General features: G+C 42.5%; 1 protein-coding gene across 1 annotated transcript in view; it reads left to right on the forward strand.

The window, feature by feature from the left end:
• Positions 1-2641: 2641 nt before the first annotated feature.
• LOC311140358 (platelet endothelial aggregation receptor 1-like) overlaps positions 2642-14932 on the forward strand; it is a 43853-nt gene continuing 31562 nt past the window's right edge. Inside the window, exon 1 of the mRNA XM_084175384.1 lies at positions 2642-2839. The gene's annotated coding sequence lies outside the window, so the exon portion shown is untranslated. The remainder of the gene's footprint in view (positions 2840-14932) is intronic.

Raw genomic sequence — 14932 nt, forward strand, 5'->3', positions numbered from 1 at the left:
CTTCACGGTGGGAACCACACATGCGGAGATCATCCGTTCACCTACTCTGCGTCTCACAAAGAACCAAAAATCTCAAATTTGGACTCATCAGACCAAAGGACAGATTTCCACCGGTCTAATGTCCATCGCTCGTGTTTCTTGGCCCAAGCAAGTCTCTTCTTGTTATTGGTGTCCTTTAGTAGTGGTTTCTTTGCAGCAATTCAACCATGAAGGTCTCCTCAAAACAGTTGATGTTGAGATGTGTCTCTTACTTGAACTCTGTGAAGCATTTATTTGGGCTGCAATCTGAGGTGCAGTTAACTCTAATGAACTTATCCTCTGCAGCAGAGGTAACTCTGGGTCTTCCTTTCCTGTGGCGGTCCTCATGAGAGCCAGTTTCATCATAGCTCTTGATGTTTTTTTGCGACTGCACTTGAAGAAACGTTCAAAGTTGTTAATTTTCTGGATTGACTAACCTTCATGTCTTAAGGTATTGATGGACTGTCGTTTCTCTTTGCTTATTTGAGCTGTTCTTGCCATAATATGGACTTGGTATTTTACCAAATAGGGCTATCTTCTGTATAACAACCCTACCTTGTCACAACACAACTGATTGCCTCAAACATTAAGAAGGAAAGAAATTCCACAAATTAACTTTTAAGAAGGCACACCTGTTAATTGAAATGCATTCCAGGGGACTACCTCATGAAGCTGGTTGAGAGAATGCCAAGAGTGTGCAAATCTGTCATCAAGGCAAAGGGTGGCTACTTTGAAGAATCTGAAATATAAAATATACTTTGATTTGTTTAACACTTTTTTGGTTACTACATGATTCCATATATGTTATTTCATAGTTTTGATGTCTTCACTATTATTCTACAATGTAGAAAATAGTAAAAATAAAGAAAAGCCCTAGAATGAGTAGGTATGTTCAAACTTTTGACTGGTACTGTATTTGGCATAAAAGACTCAACATCAAAACTGAAAAGAACAGACAACGACTCTTCTGTTTCACCACTCACACCACCCTGTCTACGTTTCTTATAAGTATGGAGTCTATGGGAAGCTATCAAGACATTGTATTTTTTTTTACTTATCATGCTTTGAAAATGTCAATGATTCATAATTCATATTATATTTTATATTTTAAAGCAGCAGCTTGCCACATGAGTAAGGCTTTCATTATCCACCAGGGGTCATATGCGAGAGAGAGAGAGAGAGAGAGAGAGAGAGAGTGAGAGAGAGAGAGAGAGAGAGAGAGAGAGAGAGAGAGCAATCTGCAAATCAACAGATGGGCCAGGGTCAAGCACATCTTTACATAATATGTCATTTGTCTTATTACATAATTTTCTACAGGACATGAGCTCAATTGATTTTAACTTTGCTTTTGAGTTTGCGTAGAGACATAGGCTACAGTTCCATTCTAACTGCTTCCCCAGGCTCAATTAGTGCACAGCCGGCTGTGGACATGATTAGTTCCATCCTACAGGAGTCCAGTCAGGCTTTGCCTCAGAGGACCCTGGTTGGGCATTCTAGCCTACAGGAAACCATTTTATGTTTTCTGTGGGAAATTGGTTTCCTCATGACAAGGATGTGTGTACCATTAAGTGCTGTTTATCTGTGTGAACATTCGGCGGCAGGAAAAACACACGTCCTGAAGTCCCCAGTTATCATCACCACCCTACTGTTTACAAGGAAACTCTTCTCTTGCTGCCTTACAGTACCTATAAACCACCCAAACACACAGTTATCACAGCAGTCGCAGCATATATTGTGAGCCAGAAATACCCAATGTCAATAAAACATTTGTCCACTGTCTGGTTAGGTTCAACATCCCTGTCCTGAAACTCAGTGACCTACTGGGTAGGGGAAAACCCCAAGGGGAAAGAAAGGAGAGGAAGATATTGAAGATGTGCAGTATGCATATTGTCATTTTTCAAAAGGAGTACATTTATATGACTAAGCCTATACGTCACCAGGCCTACTATGTTGAATTATTGGTTCTGTCTGTACAGTGGTGAAAAATGATTTAAAGATGCCTTTATCAAACGTTGCGGCTAAAATATGTCACAGATACACTAGGCATGTCCTCCATATGAGCCAGTGGTAGGTAGCAAGATGAGGTTCTGTCTACCTGCACTAAAGTTTTAATCTACCATGCAATGAGTTCTTCTGTTTTCCATCAAGTAGTCATTGCCCATTGGTCTTTACTTTTTACAATCTGACCCACACATTCCTGACCATATCTCCTCATCTACTTCTTCAGATGTTAAACTATGCTACTGTAATGAACAGTGATCATGTATGACAAAGAGCTTTTAAAAAACTCTTATGTGCACTTTGACATCATCACCTATTGGTTCAATCCCACTGAAAATGTATCAACCATATACTTTAGGCCTCCAACAAGATAATACATCAATGTGACATTTTAGTTTTAGTTTATTGTGAAAAGTCTAATTGCCATCAAATATTTACGATTCTATAATTGTATAAAATATAAGTGTAGCTGCTTAGCCTTGGCGTCTCTCTCTCTCTCTCTCTCTCTCTCTCTCTCTCTCTCTCTCTCTCGTTCTCGTTCTTTTTTCCTGTCACAGTTTTTCAATTCACTACTTGGCTCTCCTCCTCTCAATCCACAATCTGCGACTAACAGACCCTCCCCTGATGGAAGCGACAGAAAACAATGCACTGAAGTTGTGAAGTTATAATACTGCTCTTTCTTCACTGACTTCATGTGGAATTCATTTTCCACCGCTGGAAATTTGTTATAATATCTTGAGGTAGCCTACTTCGTGATTTTTCGTCGCAGAAATCGACTATCGCAAATACAGTGGATTAACAACAAATGTTTTTCACTCAGGTGAGTACTGCAAACATATGCGTTGAGAAAACAAACGATAAAGTGTCTATTGTAAAACCAAGATTATGATTATGCCTGATTAATTACAGATTATGCAAACTGTAACGGCCATATTTAGATCTGTATGTTTTTTTTTTTATTCTCTCCCATACTGTTGTCTTGCTCTTTTTTTCTCTGAAGTACAGCACATACCGTAATACATCCTGGCATGCCTGTTTATTACCATGGATATTAGTAGATAGAAAAAAGCACGTGAATACTGAACATTTGTATTTGAAATGCTGTTTTTGTGAGTATTTCTTGTCATGAAAGTTTGCTGGGGCATAGCCATATCCTCATTCTTCATAACTAAACTGGGTAAATTAATATTTTGCTAGAAGGATTAGCCTATTTATAGTCTTGATATGCAAAACATGATCTGACTATCATAGAGTGCCATCTTAATATGTATTGTTTGATCAGGCTTGCAGTTGTTTGGTTTAGGGTTTAAGTTGTTTCCATGATGGTGCCACTTGCCTGCACGTGAATAGCACGTGAATACTGAACATTTGTATTTGAAATGATGTTTTTGTGAGTATTTCCATATCCTCAATCTTCATAACTAAACTGGGTCAATTAATATTTTGCTAGAAGGATTAGCCTATTTATAGTATTGATATGCAAAACATGATCTGACTATCATAGAGTGCCATCTTAATGTGTATTGTTTGATCAGGCTTGCAGTTGTTTGGTTTAGGGTTGAAGTTGTTTCCATGATGGTACCACTTGCCCCCCCCCCCCACCATCTGAAACCAAGTAGGACTGCCAGATATCATCCAGGCAAACAGATGTGAACCTCAACCTGCATATTGTTACAAATATATATATATATATTATTACTGATGTTTATTTTCATCACATTGTGTACAGTTACTGTAATAATAGCATTGATGTTACTGTAGCATAACTAGTCCTAGTTGTTTGTTTTTTCAAGACTTACTCTTAAATACCTAGGTACAGTATATGACTGTAATGACAAATCAGTAGAACTCAACTAATAACAGTGATGTAGGCTAGAACACACTCATTTTCGGCCTCCATATTGGCTTATTGACTAGTCACTACTAGGAGAGCTCTTGTCTAAACCTGCTGTGTTACTATCTGTGACACACAAACATTTGATGTTCAGGCAGTATGTTCTCCATTAGAGAATGTAGAGCAGAGGAAGTCATTGGGAGTAGGTCGTTGGGAGTAGGTCTGTTGTTGTTTCCTTACGCCAAACGGCCAGCCTCCGCCTCTGTTGCGTTTCAATTTATTAAGCCCCTCTGGGGTATTCCAAGATCTTAATTGACCTTGAAGCCTATGTTGTGGCAAGGTAAAATTCATGACTAATGTCACCGAAATGTGGAGATGAGATGGTTGTCACTTCTAGCAGTGACTGAGTCAACTTTCAACACTCTTCCATGTGTAGTCTGTCAAGTTGAAAACATACCAAATGGGACAATCATAGTGAGTCCTCTGGTGGATCTGACACACCCAGTGGTTTTCATATCTATGTGGAGCACATTTCCTCTTTGGATGACACATATACTCATTCTATTGCTATTTCCTATTGCTCTAAAGGTACGGTACTGTATATGTCTATGTTTTTGTGAAAGGAGGCTCTTGGGAGAACCTGGCGCTGTTGCTCATAGAAACACTCAACACCTGGAAATGAAAGATAGAATATGTGATTTACACAGTAAGCCGCTGCCACCTGGACCTGACAACACCTAAACTCCCATCTACTGTGCTCTCCAAGACAGCTCACCAAAATCCTCAAAATAAATCAAATGTATTGGTCACATACACATGGTTAGCAGATGTTATTGCGAGTGTAGAGAAATGCTTGTGCTTCTAGTTCTGACAGTGCAGTAATATCTAGGAAATAATATCTAACAGTTCCACAACAAATATCTAATACACACAAAAATGTAAGTAAAGGAATGGAATAAGAATATATAAATATATGGATGAGCAATGTCATTGTCAGAGCGGCATAGGTGTCAAGGGGTGCTGAAGGTGGGTGTGGTGCATGAATCAAGCGCAGGACGCAGAAGCTCAGTCCAAAATACTTTAGTGCAATATTAACGTAGAAAATAAGCACAATAAGCCCGAAGGCGAAATAACGGCGCACACAGGCGTCAATCAAACGGCGCACTAACATGTGCGAAAAACCTCTCCAAAACACTGGAGGGAAGTACGTAGCTCCAACACGAAACAGAAGAGCAACCACACACAAAGACAAACACACACAACGAGAACTAAATAGGACACTAACGAGGACTAACAAGACACAGGTGTACAACATCAAGACAAAACCAAACGAACATGAAACATAGATCGGTGGCAGCTAGTACTCCGGGGACGACGACCGCCGAAGCCTGCCCGAACCAGGAGGAGGAGCAGCCTCGGCCGAAACCGTGACAATAGGCTAAGATGCAATAGATAGTATAGAATACAGTATATACAGTGGGGAAAAAAGTATTTAGTCAGCCACCAATTGTGCAAGTTCTCCCACTTAAAAATATGAGAGAGGCCTGTAATTTTCATCATAGGTACACGTCAACTAAGACAGACAAAATGAGAAAAAAAAATCAAGAAAATCACATTGTAGGATTTTTAATGAATTTATTTGCAAATTATGGTGGGAAATAAGTATTTGGTCAATAACAAAAGTTTCTCAATACTTTGTTATATACCCTTTGTTGGCAATGACACAGGTCAAACGTTTTCTGTAAGTCTTCACAAGGTTTTCACACACTGTTGCTGGTATTTTGGCCCATTCCTCCATGCAGATCTCCTCTAGAGCAGTGATGTTTTGGGGCTGTCGCTGGGCAACACGGACTTTCAACTCCCTCCAAAGATTTTCTATGGGGTTGAGATCTGGAGACTGGCTAGGCCACTCCAGGACCTTGAAATGCTTCTTACGAAGCCACTCCTTCGTTGCCCGGGCGGTGTGTTTGGGATCATTGTCATGCTGAAAGACCCAGCCACGTTTCATCTTCAATGCCCTTGCTGATGGAAGGAGGTTTTCACTCAAAATCTCACGATACATGGCCCCATTCATTCTTTCCTTTACACGGATCAGTCGTCCTGGTCCCTTTGCAGAAAAACAGCCCCAAAGCATGATGTTTTCACCCCCATGCTTCACAGTAGGTATGGTGTTCTTTGGATGCAACTCAGCATTCTTTGTCCTCCAAACACGACGAGTTGAGTTTTTACCAAAAAGTTCTATTTTGGTTTCATCTGACCATATGACATTCTCCCAATCCTCTTCTGGATCATCCAAATGCACTCTAGCAAACTTCAGACGGGCCTGGACATGTACTGGCTTAAGCAGGGGGACACGTCTGGCACTGCAGGATTTGAGTCCCTGGCGGCGTAGTGTGTTACTGATGGTAGGCTTTGTTACTTTGGTCCCAGCTTTCTGCAGGTCATTCACTAGGTCCCCCCGTGTGGTTCTGGGATTTTTGCTCACCGTTCTTGTGGTCATTTTGACCCCACGGGGTGAGATCTTGCGTGGAGCCCCAGATCGAGGGAGATTATCAGTGGTCTTGTATGTCTTCCATTTCCTAATAATTGCTCCCACAGTTGATTTCTTCAAACCAAGCTGCTTACCTATTGCAGATTCAGTCTTCCCAGCCTGGTGCAGGTCTACAATTTTGTTTCTGGTGTCCTTTGACAGCTCTTTGGTCTTGGCCATAGTGGTGTTTGGAGTGTGACTGTTTGAGGTTGTGGACAGGTGTCTTTTATACTGATAACAAGTTCAAACAGGTGCCATTAATACAGGTAACGAGTGGAGGACAGAGGAGCCTCTTAAAGAAGAAGTTACAGGTCTGTGAGAGCCAGAAATCTTGCTTGTTTGTAGGTGACCAAATACTTATTTTCCACCATAATTTGCAAATAAATTCATAAAAAATCCTACAATGTGATTTTCAGGATTTTTTTCTTCTCAATTTGTCTGTCATAGTTGACGTGTACCTATGATGAAAATTACAGGCCTCTCTCATCTTTTTAAGTGGGAGAACTTGCACAATTGGTGGCTGACTAAATACTTTTTTTCCCCACTGTATCACTGACAAACTGAAATGGTTTTTCTCATTTTGTCTGTCATAGTTGACGTGTACCTATGATGAAAATTACAGGCCTCTCTCATCTTTTTAAGTGGGAGAACTTGCACAATTGGTGGCTGACTAAATACTTTTTTCCCCACTGTATGTACGCTGAGGAACTTAAAACTTTCCACCTTCTCCACTGCTGTCCCGTCAATGTGGATAGGGGGGTACTCCCTCTGCTGTTTCCTGAAGTCCACGATCATCTCCTTTGTTTTGTTGACGTTGAGTGAGTGGTTATTTTCCTGACACCACACTCCGAGAGCCCTCACCTCCTCCCTGTAGGCTGTCTCATCGTTGTTGGTAATCAAGCCTACTACTGTTGTGTCGTCTGCAAACTTGATGATTGAGTTGGAGGCGTGCATGGCTACGCAGTCATGGGTGAATAGGGAGTACAGGAGGTGGCTGAGCACGCACCCTTGTGGGGCCCCAGTGTTGAGGATCAGTGAAGTGGAGATGTTGTTTCCTAACTTCACCACCTGGGGGCGGCCCGTCTGGAAGTCCAGGACCCAATTGCACAGGGGTTGAGACCCAGGGCTTCAAGCTTAATGATGAGCTTGGAGGGTGCTATGGTGTTGAATGCTGAGCTATAGTCAATGAACAGCATTCTTACATAGGTATTCCTCTTGTCCAGATGGGATAGGGCATTGAAATGACGTGGAAATAATTAATTCAGCCAGTGTGTGGCCAGTGGGTAAATCGAGATTCCGTGTGGATCTTTCTGTCTGAGGTCCATACATACTGCTCTGCATATCAACAGAACACCTCTTGGATATGTGTCTGTTCGTCTACAGACTGTTACTGCCATCAGTGAGTACTGTATGTAGATTTGGTGATCTCTTTTCTGTCTGTGGTCTAACTACAGATTTGTCTCTTAAATCAAACAGCTGGAGATGATCCATTGCACTCTTCTGACTGGCCTTCTATGACCATCTGTTTCTCCATCGAAGAAGTGAAGTATGGAGGTCTGGTGAGCCATCGGATATGTTTTGGTTTGGGATGACACTGGCCAGGCACACCAGAGCCAAAGTAGAAATAGAACGAGTACAGATGAGGTAAATGTAGTTACAGTATATTTGCTTCACGTTAATTTAATCTTCCAAATGGCAGAAAACCTCTGTTTATAAAGGTTTATTGTAACGCCAGATAGTACACTGGGTCTCATGAAAGGTTTATACCAGGCCACACACCATTTGTGTGTTGTTAATGAGTTGAGATCATAGTTGTGCATCCTTGCTTGTTTTTTATCCAAGCATGTCACTTTATGGACTCAAAACATTGTTTATATATATTTTTTTATTTTACCTTTATTTAACTAGGCAAGTCAGTTAAGAACAAATTCTTATTTACAATGACGGCCTACACCGGCCAAACCCGGACGACGCTGGGCAAATTGTGCGCCGCCCTATGGGACTAAGGCACTGCATCTCTCCCACATTCAACAAAACAAGAAACAACGTAACGTGAAGTCCAAAGGGCTATACACATACCAGCCTAACAGGAACAAGATCCCACAATACACAGTAGGCAATAGGCTACCTAAGTATGATCCCCAATCAGAGACAATGAGCGACAGCTGCCTCTGATTGGGAATCATACCCGGCCAGACATAGAAATAGAAAACTAGAATGTAAACATAGAATATCTAACATAGATTTCCACACCCTGACTCAACAAACTAGAGTTCTATAGGTCAGGGCGTGACACCCACAGAGATGCAGTGCCTTAGACCGCTGCATCACTCGGGAGCCCCCCATATCATATCCCCCCATATAGTAATAATATGCCATTTAGCAGACGCTTTTATCCAAAGCGACTTACAGTCGTGCGTGCATACATTTTTGTGTATGGGTGGTCCCGGGGATCGAACCCACTACCTTGGCGTTACAAGCGCCGTGCTCTACCAGCTGAGCTACAGAGGACCATGGTTAAACTGTACAGAGGGTCTGAGAGGTTCTTATGAGTTTTTTAAATTATTTTTTTAACCTTTATTTAACTAGGCAAGTCATTTAAGAACAAATTCTTATTTACAATGATGGCCTACCAAAAGGCAAAAGGCCTCCTGCGGGGACGGGGGCTGGGATAATTAAAAATATAAATATAGGACCAAACACACATCACGACAAGAGAGACAACACAACACTACATAAAGAGAGACCTAAGACAACAACATAGCATGGCAGCAACACACGACAACACAGCAACGTAGCAACCCAACATAAAAACAACATGGTAGCAACACAACATGGCAGCAGCACAACATGGTAGCAGCACAAGACATGGTACAAACATTATTGGGCACAGACAACAGCACAAAGGTCAAGAAGGTAGAGACAACAAAAAGAGGAGCGACCCAGGGATGTGTGTGCTTTGGGGACCTTTAACAGAATGTGACTGGCAGAACAGGTGTTGTATGTGGAGGATGAGGGCTACAGTAGGTATCTCAGATAGGGGGAGTGAAGCCTAAGAGGGTTTTGTAAATAAGCATCAACAAGTGGGTCTTGCGATGGGTATACAGAGATGACCAGTTTACAGAAGAGTAAAAAGTGCAGTGATGTGTCCTATAAGGAGCATTGGTGGTAAATCTGATGGCCGAATGGTAAAGAACATCTAACCGCTCGAGAGCACCCTTACCTGACGATCTATAAATTACGTCTCCGTAATCTAGCATGGGGTAGGATGGTCATCTGAATCAGGGTTAGTTTGGCAGCTGGGGTGAAAGAGGAGCGATTACGATAGAGGAAACCAAGTCTAGATTTAACCTTAGCCTGCAGCTTTGATATGTGCTGAGAGAAGGACAGTGTACTGTCTAGCCATACTCCCAAGTACTTATATGAGGTGACTACCTCAAGCTCTAAACCCTCAGAGGTAATAATCACAGAGGAGAGGGGCATTCTTCTTACCAAACCACATGATCTTTGTTTTGGAGGTGTTCAGAGCAAGGTTAAGGGCAGAGAAAGCTTGCTGGACACTAAGAAACCTTTGTTGTAGCGCATTTAACACAAAATCCGGGGAGAAGCCAGCTGAGTATAAGACTGTATCATCTGCATATAAATGGATGAGAGCGCTTCCTACTGCCTGAGCTGTATTGTTGATGTAAATTGAGAAGAGCGTGGGGCCTAGGATCGAGCCTGACATCGTAGTCTGGCAAATTTAATGTTGTCAAATCTACACAGCAATCTCCCAATTGATTCATAAACCTCCCAGGGATTTTGTGTAGTTTTTCCCAGCCAAAGTGATTGTCAATATTAAAATTAATACTTGACTTGAATTGATGATTGGTCAATCTTGTCTTTTCAGTCTTTTGTGCAGATAAATCATCGTAATGGAAAACAGTAAAAGAGCAATGGCACGTTCAAAAGAAGGTGACAGAGATGTAATATTCCTACCACATGCTTGTATCAGTCTCTCAACCCCATATGCTCCGCAGCCGTGCAGATAATTTGGAGCAGATACGACTGCAGCCATGCAAGACATGGTTTTGGACCAGTTTTGCTGTTGAACATAGACAGTTACTATAGGCACTAGCTCAAATAAACCTTCATAAAGTACAGTTGGTTTGGATAGAGGTTCGAGGGGGAGGGGACTAGAAGGGGTTAATGGAGTGACCACAGAGTAGTTGTACTGTGGTGAGTGTCTTTGGAGCTGCTTGTGTTGTTGGTTGGTTGGTTGGTTGGTTGGTTGGGTGGGTGGGTGGGTGGGTGGGTGATGTTGGGTAGGGAGGGTGGTATTGTGGAGGGGTGGTGGAGACGTGTTATTAAGATTTGGGGCCTGTTCTGGTGCCTCTCGTTTCATGCGGTGTCTATAGAGGAAGGCTATAACAAACAGAAACCTGAGCTGTAGAGGGAGGAAATGTAGCCCCTTTAACGTCCAATTGCTTTAGGAGGCCGTCTTGATGAAATGGTTAAGTTTTTTCCACTCTTCATTGCGTTCAGCAGCTGGTGTGAGGTCATTTATGTAAATGAAGCAAGGGCCATTTATTTTCTCAACTGTTGGATAAGATGTCATATTTACCATATAATGTGAATTCTGCATGTGAAAATAAATGACTGGCAGATTATTATTATTATTATAACTGTTATGTCATGCTTGGCACTCCATTGACATGTATTGGTAGAGCCCCACTTGATGTTTTTCCCAGTTCCTGACAGAGAGCCAATCCAGTCATCCACCAGCTGTGTGGAGCAGTGACTCCATGGCCCTCCATCATGCATTTTATGAGATCCCCGCCTCACAAGCATTTCTATCATTCAGGTCAGGTAATAAAAGGGAGAGTTAGTCAAAGAGCATGAGGAAAAGCAGAATGAGAGTATCCCTCGTCAACATCACCATTATTCAAAACAATATTCCAGTCTATGTTAGAATCCAAATGGATTTGCTCTTGGAAAATCTGGGTACAGCAATGTCAGTATGGGTATGATGGTGTTGGTAGAGTTTTTCTTTTACCCGCTAGAATCCCTCCTCAGTTGTGTTTACTTGTCAGAGGAAGGGAATGTTGGGATCCAGACCTGAGTTTATAGGCAAGACGTTTCCTATCCATTTCCTATTGTTTGTCCTAGTTCTGTCTCCCTGTGCTCCACCGTGATGAGCGAGGGGAAGAGCTAGGAGAATGTGGACTTGTGGGGGTTTGGGAGACTGGGATGTTTTAACTTAGTTTTCTTTTTGCACCATGGCAGAGAAACGGAGCAGAACAAACAAACTATTTGGGTCAAGAGACAGCTTGTCCCCTGTGTTTTATAAGAGGTGAGCTCATGAGTTAGTAGAGTCAATATTGAGCCATCTTGTTTAAATGGTAGAAGGACCTATATGATAAAGATGACCCCGTTTAAAGGATGCTTTTGGAGTAGAAGCAGCAGTAACACTTACTTTTACAGTGTGTTAACTACAAGGAAATTACTTAGTACCTACTCACAGCTAAAGCAATTTATAGTTATTAGTTGTTAGGCTACCATTAGAGCATGCTGAATTTCCACTTCACTTATTTTTTGACATCAGTTCAGATCTCTACTGATTAGTTCCCACTTTGCACACAGAAAAATAAAATGTTACATTCGTTTGCCATTTCCTTGATTGGGGAGATCATACTCAAAGAGGAAGGGATGCTCCTGGCCCCTCTCCTTCCTCGCTTGCCCACCGTGTTATTTGCCCAGGACGTCCTGTGTGGTGGCGGTGGGGTGCATCTGGCCCTTGTCTCCAGTTGCCTCCGGGCTTCCTGTTGTGTCGAGCAGACCTGCAGGTGTGACACAACACATTTCACCAAATGATTACATTTGGCATGCATAACCCCCACATGGCTGTATTTTCCTCTTGCTTTTTGCTGAATTTATCGGTTTTCTGTTTTGGAGCCAAAGTGGAAAAAGTCATTCCGCCACCTATAGGTCTCAAAATAGGTTACAGCACCACTGCTGAGAAAAGCATAGTCGCAACGACAAAGCATAGGAACATTTTTAAGAGTTCACCTTCAGGGTAGCACACGTGGCTCAAGTTCTAAAGTGAAAAAAAAAGGCCCATCTGGAGAGGGAGATCTTTTGGTTCTGTGAAGAAAAAGCTGCGATAAAAGGATCACATTAATAAGGAGCAGATTTCCTCCTCGCCCTCCAAAGGCAGCGCACCGAAGGCCAGAGGCAGGCCAGTAAATCAATGGGGTTTAACTGAGAGGAATTTACTGGCCCAGACTGGACTTCCTGGAAAAACAGAGAGGTAGTAGAGATAGAGAAAGAAAGAGACAAATTCCTTATGATACGCATCTCCCTCTGAGTTCTACCCCTGGTTACTGTCCCATTGAGTTCTATTTGCTAGCATGTCACAGTACCTTTCTGATGTTCAGTCATTCAAACATATGCAGACAGAGGGACGAGTCTCCAGACGCACATCTGCCTACACGTGTTTAGCTCTGTGTCTCTTCATGCATTGTGCATAATGACCTAACCCCATACCCTGCAGCCTTTTTACATTTAGGGGCTACATGAGGTAAATAAAAGCCCAGTTGGGACCATTATTACTCCCCAAACAGGAAATGATGCCCAGAACTCATCCTGTAAATTTAAAGAAGAACAACAGCAGCAGAGAAAAGATATAACAACAGGTCTCCCGAGTGGCGCAGTGGTCTAAGGCACTGCATTGCAGTGCTAGCTGTGCCATCCTGGTTCGAATCCAGGCTCTGTCATAGCCAGCCGCGACAGGGAGACCCATGGGGCGGTGCACAATTGGCCCAGTGTCGTACATTTACGTCATTTAGCAGACGCTCTTATCCAGAGCGACTTACATTAGCAATTAGGGTTAAGTGCCTTGCTCAAGGGCACATCGACAGATTTTTCACCTAGTCGGCTCGGGGATTAGAACCAGCAACCTTTCGGTTACTGGCACAACACTCTTAACCACTAAGCTACCTGCCGCTACCTATCAACTGAGCTACATCCCTGCCGGCCATTCTCTCCCCTACCCTGGACGACGCTGGGCCGATTGTGCGCCGCCCCATGGGTCTCCCGGTCGCGGCCGGCTACGACAGAGCCTGGATGAGGGAATGGCCGGCAGGGATGTAGCTCCTGTTGGTAGAGCATGGTGTTTGCAACGCCAGGGTTGTGTGTTCGATTCCCACAGGGGGCCAGTATAAAAAAAATAAAAAATATATGTATGCAATCACTAACTGTAAGTCGCTCTGGATAAGAGCGTCTGCTAAATGACTAAAATGTAAAGCTACCCAAATGGGTTCCAACTCAAGCCTATCTCACTGACTGCAAATAAACTTGCCAGCCAGTTACATTAGAAGTGTTATCTTAATCGAAAGCAGATGCTGCATGGTCGTAGTCTGTTGTCATAAATTGCTCTCAGTTTTATCAAACTGTGAAGTAAAAGTCCCCTGTAGCTCAGTTGGTAGAGCATGGCACTTGCGACGCCAGGGTTGTGGGTTCGTTTCCCACGGGGGGCCAGTATGAAAATGTATGCACTCACTAACTGTAAGTCGCTCTGGATAAGAGAGTCTGCTAAAATGACTAAAATGTAAAAAACAAACATTAAAGGCCCAGTGCAGTCAAAATTCAGTTTTTCCTGGATTTTGTATCATATTGTACAACAGCTGATGAAACTAATACTGTAAAAGTATGAACAAGTGTGATCAGTGTTATTTCCTGATAGTTGCTGGTTGAAAATACAATATACACAGGACCTTCTAATCAGCAGGTTTGCATGGGAGGGAGTTTCGGCTTTCCATGGTGACATGGGTTAAATTGGTTAATAGACGAATAACAAAGAGAGTTCCAAACCTCTCTGCCAATAACAGCTAGTTTTCAGTTTCCTTCCCACAGACCATTCCCAGACAGTCCTAGGAACTTTTTTGCTTGAGAAATAGTTTTTTGCTAAAACGCCATTTTTGCTCATTTGAATGGAAATCTATTACAGTTAGGTACTTAATTGTTACCAAGAAATTATTTGATATTGATATAAAAAGGGCTTCATTGGGCCTTTAAAGCTATTGCCCATGGTATGAAATGTGTGGTGCTTGAACCATGTGTTATTGAAGAGGACACTGAGTCAGATACGCAACCATGGGATACCGAAGGATCAGTGTATGAATGTACATGTTACACTAAATGTGGAAAATCTTTGTTGATTCCTTGGGGTGTCTTTAGTTTTTCTAAAGTTCTGCATTGCACCAAAACCTATATATTAGGAATTACCATACTTGTATTGGAGAAATAGTTAAACTAAGGTATACTGTAACATCCAAATCTGTGTTACTGTAAACTATCAGGGCCGCTGTGGGTCCTGTTGAGACCATGGTTCTGTTAGCCTTAGTGTTAGCCAATGCAGAGGGGGTTTGCTACCCCACCCTGCCGCTGGAGAGAGGACTGCAGCTAACATCTGGGACTACAGTAGAACACAATCTGCATGGGATTCAGCCAAGGGAAAGGGGATAATGGCTGGGGATGGAAAGTGTGCGTGCACACACACGTTGTGGGGG

This window comes from Coregonus lavaretus (genome assembly GCF_964263955.1).
Source record: "Coregonus lavaretus genome assembly, chromosome: 13".
Classification (NCBI taxonomy): domain Eukaryota; kingdom Metazoa; phylum Chordata; class Actinopteri; order Salmoniformes; family Salmonidae; genus Coregonus; species Coregonus lavaretus.